The following is a 17,931-nucleotide window of genomic DNA, read 5'->3' on the forward strand; positions in this document are numbered from 1 at the left end:
ATTCACATACACAGGGTTAGCAGATGTTATTCACATACACAAGGTTAGCAGATGTTATTGGTCACATACACATGGTTAGAAGATGTTATTAGTCACATACACAAGGTTAGCAGATGTTATTGGTCACATACACAGGGTTAGCAGATGTTATTGGTCACGTACACATGGTTAGCAGATGGTATTGGTCACGTACACAGGGTTAGCAGATGTTATTGGTCACATACACATGGTTAGCAGATGTTATTGGTCACATACACATGGATAGCAGATGTTATTGGTCACATACACATGGATAGCCGATGTTATTGGTCACATACACAGGGTTAGCAGATGTTATTGGTCACATACACATGGTTAGCAGATGTTATTGGTTACATACACATGGTTAGCAGATGTTATTAGTTACATACACAGGGTTAGCAGATGTTATTCACATACACAGGGTTAGCAGATGTTATTCACATACACAAGGTTAGCAGATGTTATTGGTCACATACACATGGTTAGAAGATGTTATTAGTCACATACACAGGGTTAGCAGATGTTATTGGTCACATACACATGGTTAGCAGATGTTATTGGTTACATACACATGGTTAGCAGATGTTATTAGTTACATACACATGGTTAGCAGATGTTATTGGTCACATACACATGGTTAGCAGATGTTATTGGTCACATACACAAGGTTAGCAGATGTTATTGGTTACATACACATGGTTAGCAGATGTTATTGGTTACATACACATGGTTAGCAGATGTTATTGGTTACATACACATGGTTAGCAGATGTTATTGGTCACATACACATGGTTAGCAGATGTTATTCACATACACAGGGTTAGCAGATGCTATTCACATACACAGGGTTAGCAGATGTTATTCACATACACAAGGTTAGCAGATGTTATTGGTCACATACACATGGTTAGAAGATGTTATTAGTCACATACACAAGGTTAGCAGATGTTATTGGTCACATACACAGTGTTAGCAGATGTTATTGGTCACGTACACATGGTTAGCAGATGGTATTGGTCACGTACACAGGGTTAGCAGATGTTATTGGTCACATACACATGGTTAGCAGATGTTATTGGTCACATACACATGGATAGCAGATGTTATTGGTCACATACACATGGATAGCCAATGTTATTGGTCACATACACAGGGTTAGCAGATGTTATTGGTTACACTTGTTTACATAATTATAATACATAAATCATTGACAAAAGCACAAGACTTGCTGTTGCATCTAGCTCTACATTATTAATGGATTGATCATATAGAAATGTAAAACTTTATTTTTAACTACTGCAATGCAATTACATGTGGCACAGGAACCACTGACTCACTGCATTATTCTATAGTATTATCAAGACACCTGCTGTTAACTCTAAACTACTTAGGACACCTGCTGTTAACTCTTAACTACTTAGGACAGCTCACGAGGTGTCCTAAATATCTGCCGACTAGGTGTGACTAGAGACTTCATGCATAGCTTTAATTTATACCCAGAAGTGTAAAATGTTGTAAGGGATTTCCTCCTCTTCTTCCGAAGAGGAGAGGCGAAAAGGATCAGAGGACCAATATGCGGCGTGGTAAGTGTCCATGGTTCTTTTTAATACGTAATGTACACATGAACAACTGACTACATAAAACAAGAAATGTGAAAACCCTAACAGTCCTATCTGGTGCAAACACAGAGACAGGAACAATCACCCACAAACACACAGTGAAACCCAGGCTACCTAAGTATGATTCTCAATCAGAGACAACTAATGACACCTGCCTCTGATTGAGAACCATACTCGGCCGAAACATAGAAATACCCAAAATATAGAACAAACAAACATAGACTGCCCACCCAACTCACGCCCTGACCATACTAAATAATGACAAAACAAAGGAAATAAAGGTCAGAACGTGACAAATGTGTTTATTCTCAGCACTTATACGACCAATTTTCTACTCTGAGACACTTTGTGGATGTGGACCCAGATCTCAACATATTGTTATAAAAAAAACGTAGAATGTTTGTTTAACATAATGATAAAAAATGAATATTACCAATGTAACCCACTGGAAAGACTGGGTTTAGTTGATTGTGTTGCACTGCTCATGTCCGCGTTCTGGAACTGTCCGCGTCCCCGTACAGAACTGTCCGCGTCCCCGTTCGGTGTGGCGCCAAGGAGATTGTCCGGTTACAGGCAGAGTGGACTGAGGTGATCTTGGGGAATAACGACGGAGTTTGTTACAGTGTTGAGACACCGAAGTTTACTGTTCAATTTGCTTTTTGCTTTACGGTCAGGGACAGTGTGAGTGTAGCCAGATCCTTTTCACTCTCTATCCTTGTTTAATTTTATGGTTCACCGGATTCATCATCGAGACGAGGGACAGACAAACGACCTGCTAACTAACCAAGCTATTCGGTACAGCTCGGTAAGCTAGCTAGCCACTCTACCAGCAGCATCCTAGTTATCCTAGCTATTCGGTACAGCTCGGTAAGCTAGCTAGCTACTCTACCAGCAGCATCCTAGTTACCCTAGCTAGTCGGTACAGCTCGGTAAGCCAACTAGCTACTCTACCAGCAGCATCCTAGTTACCATAGCTTCCACTACACCATCACCGGCTGTCTGCATTTCTTGTGGACCGATGGAGCTCCCCGGTTGTTTCTTCCACCTGTTAAATCCCGGTGAGGCTTCTCCCTCTCTCGTTGACGGATGCTGGCTTCCTCTGTCCGGTTCTCCTCTCTTCACTAGATGGACAGTAACTTTAGTGTTTAAACCCTGTGTCCAAGGACCGAACGTTTGAATATTATTTTCAGGGCGCCTCAATAGCAGGTATTGAACAGCGGGTAAATAATCACTAGTCAGAACCTCAACCTCAGTATACATTCATTATAAAAATCATCTTATTATCTGATATTGTGAGTAAACAACCTCGAGAATGCGTCTTCCAGCCCTCCAAGTAATTACATCATTCAACCCTCCCGGTTAGTAAATTTACCTCAACATCCCCCGGAGAAGGCAGAGTAACGACACCAGCCTTTTAGCGGGGCTGACAGACAGACGACAACGCTCGCATCGCTAAATGAATTTCGTCATTAAAAATGACAAACTGCTCTCGCACGCCAACGAGCGTCTAGAATTCAATTCTATTTGTGACGCAGATCGCGCTGCATCTCCTCAGTGGTTTATAGAAGCAGGTACTCACGTGGCATCTCCTCATTGGTTAATAGAAGCAGGTACCCACGTGCCATCTCCTCATTTAGCAAAAAAATATGACTTAACTTCTTTATAAACAATAAAAGCTAATTTACGAACATTTCTAAAAATGGATATATAGCTTTTGAGGCCAGCCTCCCCTGTTCCCAGCTGTGTGTCCATGAAGAGTGCCTGGTCTATAGATCTACCTATAGAGTTTAGAGAGGGAGACTTTTCTACTGAACAAAGGTAAGAAGAACTCATGGGTCCTGGTCAGTGAGTTAAACAACACTGTCTTTAGTCATTTTTCCTCTCCCATTTTCCCATTTATTGTTGTTGTTTTCATAATCCATAGGCTCATCCTTTTGTCCATTTTCATAGTCCTAAAACAATATTAAACAAACACAACGTTCCCTCCCTGTGTATGTGTGCGTGTGTGTGTGTGCGTGTGTGTGTGCGTGTGTGCGTGTGTGCGTGTGTACTCCCTGGGTGAGGAGATGTAATCTCATGTTTTGTCCACAGAAACCAACAGGAGAGATCAGAGTCATTGATTCTCAGTGGTCAGTCTCCCCAGAGTCATCAAACAGACCTGGCCTCCATATTCAGTGTATGTGGTCCTGTTATGGACATTTTGTTATTGTTAACCTCAAGTTAAGTTGATCTGTCAATCATTTATTAATGTGTTAATGAGAAAGCATTTAGTCTCTTGCTTAACTTATTTACTTTATTTATTTCAGATGCTTGAACAGAAAATTATGACATTTGTGAAGAACGAGCTGAAGATGTTCAAGAGGATTCTTAGTCCAGAACTCCCAGAAGGCTTTGAGAGTCAGAAGCAGGATAAGGAAGTGGTGGATGCTGAAGATGAGAAGCAGGAGAGCAGTGCCAGAGAGGGGGCTCTGAAGATCACACTGCACATCCTGAGGAAAATGAACCAGAAGGAGCTTGCTGACACACTGGAGATGTGTAAGATCTGTCTGCCTCATGTTGATGCTGTTTTATAACATTTAAAAGCTGTAGCTAAAGTACAGCTAAAGTAGCTGTGTAACTCAATGATATTGTAGCAACCTTAACACAACACCTAGTGACCTCATCAAGTAGCAGCAGGGATGTGTTGTACTGATTTATTTATTTATTTAGAGAGAGACAACATTAATAATACCATCAATGATACCGATAATAATATAATAAGTCACACCAGTCTGTAATGTATTATGAAAACATTTACACATTTATACAGTCAGTTAAGAGAATAAATTATTATAATGTAAAACTTTATAACAGTCCTACGATACTGTAGGCATTAAAACTGTTATTTCTAGATTCAGATGATCCTGCTGTGATTTGCCAACGTGAACTCAAATCTAATCTAAAGAAGAAGTTTCAATGTGTATTTGAGGGGATCGCTAAACAAGGAAACCCAACACTTTTCAAAAACATCTACACAGAGCTCTACATCACAGAGGGTGGAACAGGAGAGGTCAATAATGAACATGAGCTGAGACAGATTGAGACAACAACCAGGAAACAAGCAAGACCAGAGACTGCAATCAAATGTAACGACATCTTCAAACCCTTAACTGGACAAGACAAACATATCAGAACTGTGCTGACAAAGGGAGTCGCTGGCATTGGAAAAACAGTCTCTGTGCAGAAGTTCATTCTGGACTGGGCTGAAGGAAAAGCAAATCAGGATGTCCAATTTGTATTTTCATTCCCTTTTCGGGAGCTGAATTTGATGAAAGAGGACAAACACACTTTCATTGAACTTCTCAAACACTTCTCAATGGAAACCAAACAATCAGGAATCTCCAACTACAACAAGTACAAAGTTCTGTTCATCTTTGATGGTCTGGATGAGTGCCGACTGCCCCTAGACTTCCAGAAGAACAAGATCTGTTGTGACGTCACAGAGTCAACCTCAGTGGATGTTCTGCTGACAAATCTCATCAAGGGAAATCTGCTTCCCTCTGCTCTCCTCTGGATAACTACCCGACCTGCAGCAGCCAATAAGATCCCTTCAGGGTGTGTTGACCAGGTGACAGAGATTCGAGGGTTCAATGACTCACAGAAGGAGGAGTACTTCAGGAAGAGATACAGTGATGAGGAACTGGCCAACAGAATCATCTCACACATAAAGACATCAAGGAGCCTCCACATCATGTGCCACATTCCAGTCTTCTGTTGGATTTCTGCAACAGTCCTTGAACACATGCTGAAACATAAGAGAGAAGAGATGCCCAAGACTCTGACTGAGATGTACACACACCTTGTGGAGTTTCATACCAAACAGAAGAATGAAAAGTATCTTGGGAAAGAAGAGACAGATCCACACTGGAATAAAGAGAGCATTCTGTCACTGGGAAAACTGGCTTTTCAACAGCTTGTGAATGGCAATCTGATTTTCTATGAAGAAGACCTGAAAGAGGCTGGCATTGATGTCAATGAAGCCTCAGTGTACTCAGGATTGTGCACACAGCTCTTTAAAGAGGAATGTGTGCTGTACCAGAACAAGGTGTACTGCTTTGTTCATCTGAGCATTCAGGAGTTTCTGGCTGCTGTATATGTGTTCCTCTCATTCATCAACAACAATGAGAATCTAATGGACAAACTGCAAACAAGTGACAAGTCTGAAGTTACTTTCTACAAGAGTGCTGTGGATAAAGCCTTACAAAGTGAGACAGGAAACCTGGACCTTTTCCTCCGCTTCCTTCTGGGCCTCTCAATGGAGTCCAATCAGAAGCACTTACAAGGTCTACTGACAACGACAAGAAGCAGCTCACAGAGCCATGAAGAAACAGTCAAGTACATCAAGGAGAAGATCAGGGAGAATCCCTCTCCAGAGAGGAGCATCAATCTGTTCCACTGTCTGAATGAACTGAATGACCATTCTCTAGTGGAGGAGATCCAAAGCTACCTGAGATCAGGAAGTCTCTCAGAACCCAACCTGTCACCTGCACAGTGGTCAGCTCTGGTCTTTGTGCTGCTGACTTCAGAAAAGGAGCTGGATGTGTTTGACCTGAAGAAATACTCCAGATCAGAGGAAGGTCTTCTGAGGCTGCTGCCAGTGGTCAAAGTCTCCAGAGCTGTTCTGTGAGTAAATACAATGACATATAAGAACTAATCATCAGGAAGCATTATCCAGTATAGAGAAAATTATGTAAAAATGATTAATTTGAATATAATTTTATATTGAAAAACATATTGAATAAATGCATTGATTTTCACATTAATATAACAAAATGACCACACAATTCTAGGAGATGGAAAATGAATCTATATGTTGTTTTGGATAATTAACCAAATGCATCTGCCATTGTCCTTCTACACTATTGATATTAAATGAACAGTGTGTTTGTGAAGTCATGATGATTTCTTTGTCAGGCTGTCAGGATGTGGAGTCACAGAGGAAGGCTGTGCTTCTCTGGTCTCAGCTCTGGAGTCAAACCCCTCACACCTGAGAGAGCTGGACCTGAGTAACAATGACCTGAAGGATTCAGGAGTGAAGCTGCTCTCTGCTGGACTGGCGAATCCCCACTGTAAACTGGAGACTCTGAGGTCAGTATTCCTGTAGTTGGTCAACAAGTGATAACTGTTCACCAGATCCACATGTGTTTACCAGACACACATAGTCCACAACATATGTGTTTGGACAGTGAAGATTACAGTTTTAAATGTGGTGCTATGCTCCAGCATTTTGGATTTGAGATATAATGTTTCATATTAGGTGACAGTACAGAATGTCACCTTTTATTTGAGGTTAATTAATGCTCGTTAAGAAAGGAGTTATGTATCCATTTAAAGAAGTCTTAATAATTTAAATTAATTTTGTCAAAAGTTTAGTATTTGGTCACATATTCCATGCCTGCAGTGATTACATCAGGCTTGTGATTCTACTAACTTGTTGAATTAATTTGCAGTTTGTCTTGGTTGTGTTTTGGATGTTTTCCTAATAGAAACTGAATGGTGAATAATGTCCTGTAATTTTGGAGTCACTTCACTTGTATTGTCAGTAAGAATAGAAGATGTTTCTGAACACTTCTACATTCATGTGGATGCTACTATGATGATGACTAATCAGGAATGAATAGAGAATAATGATGAATGAGAAAGTTACAGAGGCACAACGATCAGACCCCCTCTGTTATTGGTAATGGTGAGAGGTTAGCATGTTTTGTTGTAGCCTCTGTTATTGGTAATGGTGAGAGGTTAGCATGTTTTGTTGTAGCCTCTGTTATTGGTAATGGTAAGAGGTTAACATGTTTTGTTGTAGCCTCTGTTATTGGTAATGGTGAGAGGTTAGCATGTTTTGTTGTAGTCTCTGTTATTGGTAATGGTGAGAGGTCAGCATGTTTTGTTGTAGTCTCTGTTATTGGTAATGGTGAGAGGTTAACATGTTTTGTTGTATCTTCTGTTATTGGTAATGGTGAGAGGTTAGTATGTTTTGTTGTAGCCTCTGTTATTGGTAATGGTGAGAGGTTAGCATGTTTTGTTGTAGCCTCTGTTATTGGTAATGGTGAGAGATTATCATGTTTTGTTGTATCCTCTGTTATTGGTAATGGTGAGAGGTTAGCATGTTTTGTTGCAGTCTCTGTTATTGGTAATGGTGAGAGGTCAGCATGTTTTGTTGTAGCCTCTGTTATTGGTAATGGTGAGAGGTTAGCATGTTTTGTTGTAGCCTCTGTTATTGGTAATGGTGAGAGGTCAGCATGTTTTGTTGTAGCCTCTGTTATTGGTAATGGTGAGAGGTTAGCATGTTTTGTTGTAGCCTCTGTTATTGGTAATGGTGAGAGGTTAGCATGTTTTGTTGTGGTCTCTGTTATTGGTAGTGGTGAGAGGTTAGCATGTTTTGTTGTAGCCTCTGTTATTGGTAATGGTGAGAGGTTAGCATGTTTTGTTGTAGTCTCTGTTATTGGTAATGGTGAGAGGTTAGCATGTTTTGTTGCAGCCTCTGTTATTGGTAATGGTGAGAGGTCAGCATGTTTTGTTGTAGCCTCTGTTATTGGTAATGGTGAGAGGTTAGCATGTTTTGTTGTAGCCTCTGTTATTGGTAATGGTGAGAGGTCAGCATGTTTTGTTGTAGCCTCTGTTATTGGTAATGGTGAGAGGTTAGCATGTTTTGTTGTAGCCTCTGTTATTGGTAATGGTGAGAGGTTAGCATGTTTTGTTGTAGTCTCTGTTATTGGTAATGGTGAGAGGTTAGCATGTTTTGTTGTGGTCTCTGTTATTGGTAGTGGTGAGAGGTTAGCATGTTTTGTTGTAGTCTCTGTTATTGGTAATGGTGAGAGGTTAGCATGTTTTGTTGTAGCCTCTGTTATTGGTAATGGTGAGAGGTTAGTATGTTTTGTTGTAGTCTCTGTTATTGGTAATGGTGAGAGGTTAGCGTGTTTTGTTGTAGCCTCTGTTATTGGTAATGGTGAGAGGTTAGTATGTTTTGTTGTAGTCTCTGTTATTGATAATGGTGAGAGGTTAGCATGTTTTGTTGTAGCCAAAAGACATTCAGGATTCGTGTATTATTGTTTAGAAACATGTTATCTACTCACTTATATATAAAATTATTCTGGTGTGGACTGAATACTCAATACAATCTAAATCTGATTCCTCACCGTCTGTCTTCTGACTGATACTGATTTATAAACTGGTCTGGTCAGTCTACTATAATATTTGTACTAAACATTTTTCTATCTGCAGGCAATACTTTGATAATTTGTTATTTCCAATAATGATACATTAATTTATGAATAGATATGGCAGGTTTCAGGACACTGATGTACCTGCATATTTAGAAACAAATGCCTCTCCATTTTCACCACCAAATAATAGCAGTGTGATTTTAATATGATTTGACTCTTTGCAGGCTGTCACGCTGTCTAGTCACAGAGGAAGGCTGTGCTTCTCTGGTCTCAGCTCTGAGGTCAAACCCCTCACACCTGAGAGAGCTGGACCTGAGCTACAATCACCCATGAGACTCAGGAGTCAGACTGCTCTCTGCTGGACTGGAGGATCCACACTGCAGACTGGAGAAACTCAAGTATGTAGAGGGTTTATGTCAATGTTCATATCAGACATGTTGGACTTATCAGGCTGGTTAAGAAAGACATTCTGACCACCACTTGGACAAAGTTATATGCTGACTGTGTGTGTGTGTGTGTGTGTGTGTGTGTGTGTGTGTGTGTGTGTGTGTGTGTGTGTGTGTGTGTGTGTGTGTGTGTGTGTGTGTGTGTGTGTGTGTGTGTGTGTGTGTGTGTGTGTGTGTGTGTGTATGAGTTCCCGTGTATCACTCAATGACTGTCTGTTCTTCTGCTTACCGCTACAGTGTGGAACATGGTGGAGAGTACACAATGAAACCTGGACTTAGAAAATGTGAGTGTTGACTGAATGTTACCAAGAATAAGTCTTAATTCAAGTAAAGTCAAAGTCAAAGACCACCATCATTACTGACTTGGTCATATTAAATATCAGCTGTAGTTCTACAGAAGCGGAAATCAGGGACACCAAAGTTTACAAAGAATTGATTTGACAATATGTGTGTGTGTGTGTGTGTGTGTGTGTGTGTGTGTGTGTGTGTGTGTGTGTGTGTGTGTGTGTGTGTGTGTGTGTGTGTGTGTGTGTGTGTGTGTGTGTGTGTGTGTAATTAATGTGAATAAGTGTGTTTTATATTACCATACAGTATAACATATGATCATTCAACAAGTCTCAAGTTACCTTAACTTCTCCTTTTGATACCTAGAAACATCTACATTAAATGAATTAATGAAAAGTGAGTTAACATTCTAATGTGAATGATGATGATTTCTAATATTGTGTCTGGTTTCATCCATCAGATGTCTGTGATCTCACACTGGACCTAAACACAATTAACAGACTCCTCTCTCTGTCTGAGGAGAACAGAAAGTTGACATGTCGGAGAGAGGAGCAGCCGTATCCTCATCACCCAGAGAGATTTGAGGACTGTGGACAGGTGCTGTGTAGAGAGGGTCTGACTGGGCGCTGTTACTGGGAGGTAGAGTGGAGTGGGAGAAGGGCTGATATAGGAGTGACATATAAAGGAATCAGCAGGAGAGGAGGGGTTAAGGACTGTTATCTTGGATGGAATGACAAGTCCTGGAGTCTGAACTGCTCTGACAACAGTTACATTGCCTGGCACAATAATAATCCCACTACCATAGTCGTCCCCCCCTCCAGCCCCCACAGAGTAGGAGTGTATCTGGACTGGCCAGCCGGCACTCTGTCCTTCTACAGAGTCTCCTCTGACACACTGACCCACCTGATCACATTCACCTCCACATTCACTGAGCCCATCTATCCAGGGATTCATATTTGGTATGACGGCGACTCAGTGTCTCTGTGTCAAACACAACATGATGTTTCACTCTAATCATGGTTCAGTAAGACACACTGGAGCATCAATGTAGAATATCTGTGTCAAACACAACATGATGATTCAATCTATTCTTATGTGTTTATTTAACCTTTGTTTAACCTATATTTAACTAGACAAGTCAGTTCTTATTTTACAATGACTTCCTACCCCGGCCAAACCCTCCTCTAACCCAGACGATGCTGTGCCAATTGTGTTGCCTTTCCCGATCATTATTGTATCTGTTGAGATACAGCCTGGGACTGAACCAGGGTCTGGAGTGACACCTCTAGCTCTGAGATGCCTTAGACCGCTGTGATACAGCCTGGGACTGAACCAGGGTCTGGAGTGACACCTCTAGCTCTGAGATGCTGTGCCTTAGACCGCTGTGATACAGCCTGGGACTGAACCAGGGTCTGTAGTGACACCTCTAGCTCTGAGATGCTGTGCCTTAGACCGCTGTGATACAGTCTGGGACTGAACCAGGGTCTGTAGTGACACCTCTAGCTCTGAGATGCCTTAGACCGCTGTGATACAGCCTGGGACTGAACCAGGGTCTGGAGTGACACCTCTAGCTCTGAGATGCTGTGCCTTAGACCGCTGTGATACAGCCTGGGACTGAACCAGGGTCTGGAGTGACACCTCTAGCTCTGAGATGCTGTGCCTTAGACCGCTGTGATACAGCCTGGGACTGAACCAGGGTCTGTAGTGACACCTCTAGCTCTGAGATGCTGTGCCTTAGACCGCTGTGATACAGCCTGGGACTGAACCAGGGTCTGTAGTGACACCTCTAGCTCTGAGATGCTGTGCCTTAGACCGCTGTGATACAGTCTGGGACTGAACCAGGGTCTGTAGTGACACCTCTAGCTCTGAGATGCTGTGCCTTAGACCGCTGTGATACAGCCTGGGACTGAACCAGGGTCTGGAGTGACACCTCTAGCTCTGAGATGCTGTGCCTTAGACCGCTGTGATACAGCCTGGGACTGAACCAGGGTCTGGAGTGACACCTCTAGCTCTGAGATGCCTTAGACCGCTGTGATACAGCCTGGGACTGAACCAGGGTCTGTAGTGACACCTCTAGCTCTGAGATGCTGTGCCTTAGACCGCTGTGATACAGTCTGGGACTGAACCAGGGTCTGTAGTGACACCTCTAGCTCTGAGATGCTGTGCCTTAGACCGCTGTGATACAGCCTGGGACTGAACCAGGGTCTGGAGTGACACCTCTAGCTCTGAGATGCTGTGCCTTAGACCGCTGTGATACAGCCTGGGACTGAACCAGGGTCTGTAGTGACACCTCTAGCTCTGAGATGCTGTGCCTTAGACCGCTGTGATACAGCCTGGGACTGAACCAGGGTCTGTAGTGACACCTCTAGCTCTGAGATGCTGTGCCTTAGACCGCTGTGATACAGCCTGGGACTGAACCAGGGTCTGGAGTGACACCTCTAGCTCTGAGATGCTGTGCCTTAGACCGCTGTGATACAGCCTGGGACTGAACCAGGGTCTGTAGTGACACCTCTAGCTCTGAGATGCTGTGCCTTAGACCGCTGTGATACAGTCTGGGACTGAACCAGGGTCTGGAGTGACACCTCTAGCTCTGAGATGCTGTGCCTTAGACCGCTGTGATACAGCCTGGGACTGAACCAGGGTCTGGAGTGACACCTCTAGCTCTGAGATGCCTTAGACCGCTGTGATACAGCCTGGGACTGAACCAGGGTCTGTAGTGACACCTCTAGCTCTGAGATGCTGTGCCTTAGACCGCTGTGATACAGTCTGGGACTGAACCAGGGTCTGTAGTGACACCTCTAGCTCTGAGATGCTGTGCCTTAGACCGCTGTGATACAGCCTGGGACTGAACCAGGGTCTGGAGTGACACCTCTAGCTCTGAGATGCTGTGCCTTAGACCGCTGTGATACAGCCTGGGACTGAACCAGGGTCTGTAGTGACACCTCTAGCTCTGAGATGCTGTGCCTTAGACCGCTGTGATACAGCCTGGGACTGAACCAGGGTCTGTAGTGACACCTCTAGCTCTGAGATGCTGTGCCTTAGACCGCTGTGATACAGCCTGGGACTGAACCAGGGTCTGGAGTGACACCTCTAGCTCTGAGATGCTGTGCCTTAGACCGCTGTGATACAGCCTGGGACTGAACCAGGGTCTGTAGTGACACCTCTAGCTCTGAGATGCTGTGCCTTAGACCGCTGTGATACAGTCTGGGACTGAACCAGGGTCTGGAGTGACACCTCTAGCTCTGAGATGCTGTGCCTTAGACCGCTGTGATACAGCCTGGGACTGAACCAGGGTCTGGAGTGACACCTCTAGTTCTGAGATGCCTTAGACCGCTGTGATACAGCCTGGGACTGAACCAGGGTCTGTAGTGACACCTCTAGCTCTGAGATGCTGTGCCTTAGACCGCTGTGATACAGCCTGGGACTGAACCAGGGTCTGTAGTGACACCTCTAGCTCTGAGATGCCTTAGACCGCTGTGATACAGCCTGGGAATGAACCAGGGTCTGGAGTGTCACCTCTAGCTCTGAGATGCCTTAGACCGCTGTGATACAGCCTGGGACTGAACCAGGGTCTGTAGTGACACCTCTAGCTCTGAGATGCTGTGCCTTAGACCGCTGTGATACAGCCTGGGACTGAACCAGGGTCTGTAGTGACACCTCTAGCTCTGAGATGCTGTGCCTTAGACCGCTGTGATACAGCCTGGGACTGAACCAGGGTCTGTAGTGACACCTCTAGCTCTGAGATGCCTTAGACCGCTGTGATACAGCCTGGGAATGAACCAGGGTCTGGAGTGACACCTCTAGCTCTGAGATGCCTTAGACCGCTGTGATACAGCCTGGGACTGAACCAGGGTCTGTAGTGACACCTCTAGCTCTGAGATGCTGTGCCTTAGACCGCTGTGATACAGCCTGGGACTGAACCAGGGTCTGTAGTGACACCTCTAGCTCTGAGATGCTGTGCCTTAGACCGCTGTGATACAGCCTGGGACTGAACCAGGGTCTGGAGTGACACCTCTAGCTCTGAGATGCTGTGCCTTAGACCGCTGTGATACAGCCTGGGACTGAACCAGGGTCTGGAGTGACACCTCTAGCTCTGAGATGCCTTAGACCGCTGTGATACAGCCTGGGACTGAACCAGGGTCTGTAGTGACACCTCTAGCTCTGAGATGCTGTGCCTTAGACCGCTGTGATACAGTCTGGGACTGAACCAGGGTCTGTAGTGACACCTCTAGCTCTGAGATGCTGTGCCTTAGACCGCTGTGATACAGCCTGGGACTGAACCAGGGTCTGGAGTGACACCTCTAGCTCTGAGATGCTGTGCCTTAGACCGCTGTGATACAGCCTGGGACTGAACCAGGGTCTGTAGTGACACCTCTAGCTCTGAGATGCTGTGCCTTAGACCGCTGTGATACAGTCTGGGACTGAACCAGGGTCTGGAGTGACACCTCTAGCTCTGAGATGCTGTGCCTTAGACCGCTGTGATACAGCCTGGGACTGAACCAGGGTCTGTAGTGACACCTCTAGCTCTGAGATGCTGTGCCTTAGACCGCTGTGATACAGCCTGGGACTGAACCAGGGTCTGTAGTGACACCTCTAGCTCTGAGATGCTGTGCCTTAGACCGCTGTGATACAGCCTGGGACTGAACCAGGGTCTGTAGTGACACCTCTAGCTCTGAGATGCTGTGCCTTAGACCGCTGTGATACAGCCTGGGACTGAACCAGGGTCTGTAGTGACACCTCTAGCTCTGAGATGCCTTAGACCGCTGCGCCACTCAGGAGCGTGTTACCTTTGACTTACCAGTCATTTACTGATGTAATGGAACACTGATGTAATGGAACACTGATGTAATGGAACACTGATGTAATGGAACACTGATGTAATGGAACACTGATGTTATGGAACACTGATGTTATGGAACACTGATGTAATGGAACACTGATGTAATGGAACACTGATGTAATGGAACACTGATGTAATGGAACACTGATGTAATGGAACACTGATGTAATGGAACACTGATGTTATGGAACACTGATGTTATGGAACACTGATGTAATGGAACACTGATGTTATGGAACACTGATGTAATGGAACACTGATGTAATGGAACACTGATGTAATGGAACACTGATGTTATGGAACACTGATGTTATGGAACACTGATGTTATGGAACACTGATGTTATGGAACACTGATGTTATGGAACACTGATGTAATGGAACACTGATGTAATGGAACACTGATGTAATGGAACACTGATGTAATGGAACACTGATGTAATGGAACACTGATGTTATGGAACACTGATGTAATGGAACACTGATGTAATGGAACACTGATGTTATGGAACACTGATGTTATGGAACACTGATGTAATGGAACACTGATGTTATGGAACACTGATGTTATGGAACACTGATGTTATGGAACACTGATGTTATGGAACACTGATGTAATGGAACACTGATGTAATGGAACACTGATGTTATGGAACACTGATTGTAGTAAAACGCCAAATGGATCTACCTCCTGGTCCTCTTCCTCTGTCTCACCCACCAAGGGTGGAGACAGAGATGACCTCGCCTACTGAAATACCGGATTGGGCAAAGCCACCAGAAGACGACTCAAGCCAACCAACTACTGAACCTGACTGGTGTCAGGAAGAATCACCCTCTGCCTCAATGACACCTCTGAATGGGAACAGCTGATAGACTCATTGCTGATAGAGTAAGGGCACTGTCATAAACAGAGGCCCATATGCACACTGTAAGAAAAGTGTTTCCTCATTGTTGCTAGAGTAATAGGCTCTGTCATAACCAGAGGCCCATATATGCACTGTAAGAAAAGTATTTCCTGTTTTAAGATATGTCATCACCCTCTCTGCTCTGAGGGAAGGGGAGGGGCAGCGGATCGGGTGCAGAGAATCAAAAGGTATATAAAGAGACATTTGCCATTACTTTGGCGCTGACTTCTTGAATTCTGAATTCATTTAGACAACCATTTGACTTCGGGTAATTGCCACCTGACTCAAATCACTTACAGATTCTAACTGGTTGGATCTGAGAAGTGACTTTCCAATATATCGTTTAACTATTATATTATATTATTATATTATATATAACTACTGTTTTGTCGCATATTGACCAGGTGCGTGTGTCTCAGAACCTCGGCCTCGTTGCGTGTTACAGACTTTTTGATATTCCATTGGGGCAAGGGATCACCAACGGGTCCTCTCATCCAGTCCAAACTTGAATCTCTAAATTTAGTAAACCACCGACTTCAAGTCAACCTCTCAGCCAGTAGAGGGGAGTCGCTACTAACTAAATTCTAAAAGAACTCAGACCAATTGAAACTCTGCTCCTGATCTTGTGGGTCTCCTCGTCATCTCTCAAAGGTAATTAAATAACTATTATAAGAATTTAATATAGAGATAAGTGTTATGATTGTACCAGGCATTTTATAAGAGCATTAAGTCATTTGCATGTTTTGATTAACGCTGTGTGTGACCGAGTAACAAATTGTGTATTTTGAAGTGTGTTTGATTGTAAAAGACAAAAAACAGTGTTTTCAAAAATAAACGGTAGTCGTATTTTGTCTCGAGTAAAAGGTTCTCTCAAAGACAGTTAACGGCACGGGAGATAACAACTCTGACACTCCCCGCTACCGGGACACTGGAAACGGGGATCAATGTTCTATGACAGAATGAGTTACCATTAAAAGACAAGGAGGAAGGTGTGTCCAGTATTGATTCATTTAATTCATTCATTTAATTAATAAAATCTTATCGATCTATCTAAGTTTTATTTTCCAAGCGATACATAGCCGACGGGCAGAGTAGTGAGACTAAGTTGACTAAAGGTCTTTACACTTTAAACTAGATACATCACAGAGGGGAAACACTCAACCACAGGGAAATCATATAGAGACTGGTAGGACTAGTGCTTAATAACAACTCAAGGATCAATTAGTGGTGAAACAAAGAGTCTGGAGGAGAAACGTGGGGTTCACACATCCCAGCTAGAGCTAGACCGTTGAGAGTGACAAGGCAAAAGACCTCTCTACGCGGACAACGCTTCGATATAGAAAGAGAGGCAGGGCTACGCGAGCGGTCCTGGTTATACCGAGATAACGTGAAGTACCTATAGTGCCCTGTCCAATCCAGGGAACGGGACGCTAACCACCTCCAGCACCCCGCTGCCGGCCAAGGGGCGGGGCTGAAGGTTTCGTATCGCGACACTATCAATCCACTGGAAAGGTTATTAGTGGGAAACTCATCTATCAATCCACTGGAATGGTTATTAGTGGGAGACTCATCTATCAATCCACTGGAATGGTTATTAGTGGGAGACTCACCTATCAATCCACTGGAATGGTTATTACTGGGAGACTCATCTATCAATCCACTGGAATGGTTAGTAGTGGGAAACTCATCTATCAATCCACTGGAACGCCCCTCCAACTGGTTATTAGTGGGAGACTCACCTATCAATCCACTGGAATGGTTATTAGTGGGAGACTCATCTATCAATCCACTGGAACGCCCCTCCAACTGGTTATTAGTGGGAGACTCACCTATCAATCCACTGGAATGGTTATTAGTGGGAGACTCATCTATCAACCCACTGGAATGGTTATTAGTGGGAAACTCATCTATCAATCCACTGGAATGGTTATTAGTGGGAGACTCACCTATCAATCCACTGGAATGGTTATTAGTGGGAGACTCATCTATCAATCCACTGGAACGCCCCTCCAACTGGTTATTAGTGGGAGACTCATCTATCAACCCACTGGAATGGTTATTAGTGGGAAACTCATCTATCAATCCACTGGAATGGTTATTAGTGGGAGACTCACCTATCAATCCACTGGAATGGTTATTAGTGGGAGACTCATCTATCAATCCACTGGAACGCCCCTCCAACTGGTTATTAGTGGGAGACTCACCTATCAATCCACTGGAATGGTTATTAGTGGGAGACTCATCTATCAATCCACTGGAATGGTTACTACTGGGAGACTCATCTATCAATCCACTGGAATGGTTATTAGTGGGAAACTCATCTATCAACCCACTGGAACGTCCCTCTACCTGGTTATTAGTGGGAGACTCATCTATCAACCCACTGGAACGCCCCTCTACCTGGTTATTAGTGGGAGACTTGTCTGTCATCTCTGATCTCTGACTCCTCCCACATGCTGAACTCTGACTTTACAAACAAAATACATTTCCTCAATAACAGCATTGTCATCAGCTAAATACAACAACAAAACAATATTTCAATATTTATATAAAACAGTCTATTGATATGGTTGTTGAACACAATAACGTGTTAAGCAGCATGACAGCTGTACCT

The 17,931-nt window shown here is 43.8% G+C and overlaps 1 protein-coding gene, 1 long non-coding RNA gene and 1 pseudogene across 2 annotated transcripts in view; 2 read left to right on the top strand and 1 right to left on the bottom strand.

Moving 5' to 3' along the window:
• LOC135554802 (NACHT, LRR and PYD domains-containing protein 3-like) overlaps nt 1-17,931 on the bottom strand; it is a 207,778-nt gene that overhangs the window by 60,017 nt on the left and 129,830 nt on the right. The window lies entirely within an intron of this gene.
• The window catches only part of LOC135554805 (uncharacterized), a 66,096-nt gene that overhangs the window by 26,363 nt on the left and 21,802 nt on the right, over nt 1-17,931 (top strand). The window lies entirely within an intron of this gene.
• On the top strand, nt 380-13,083 carry LOC135554794 (NLR family CARD domain-containing protein 3-like; annotated as a pseudogene).

The sequence above is a fragment of the Oncorhynchus masou genome, chromosome 14, assembly GCF_036934945.1.
Source record: "Oncorhynchus masou masou isolate Uvic2021 chromosome 14, UVic_Omas_1.1, whole genome shotgun sequence".
NCBI classification, from domain to species: Eukaryota; Metazoa; Chordata; class Actinopteri; order Salmoniformes; family Salmonidae; genus Oncorhynchus; species Oncorhynchus masou.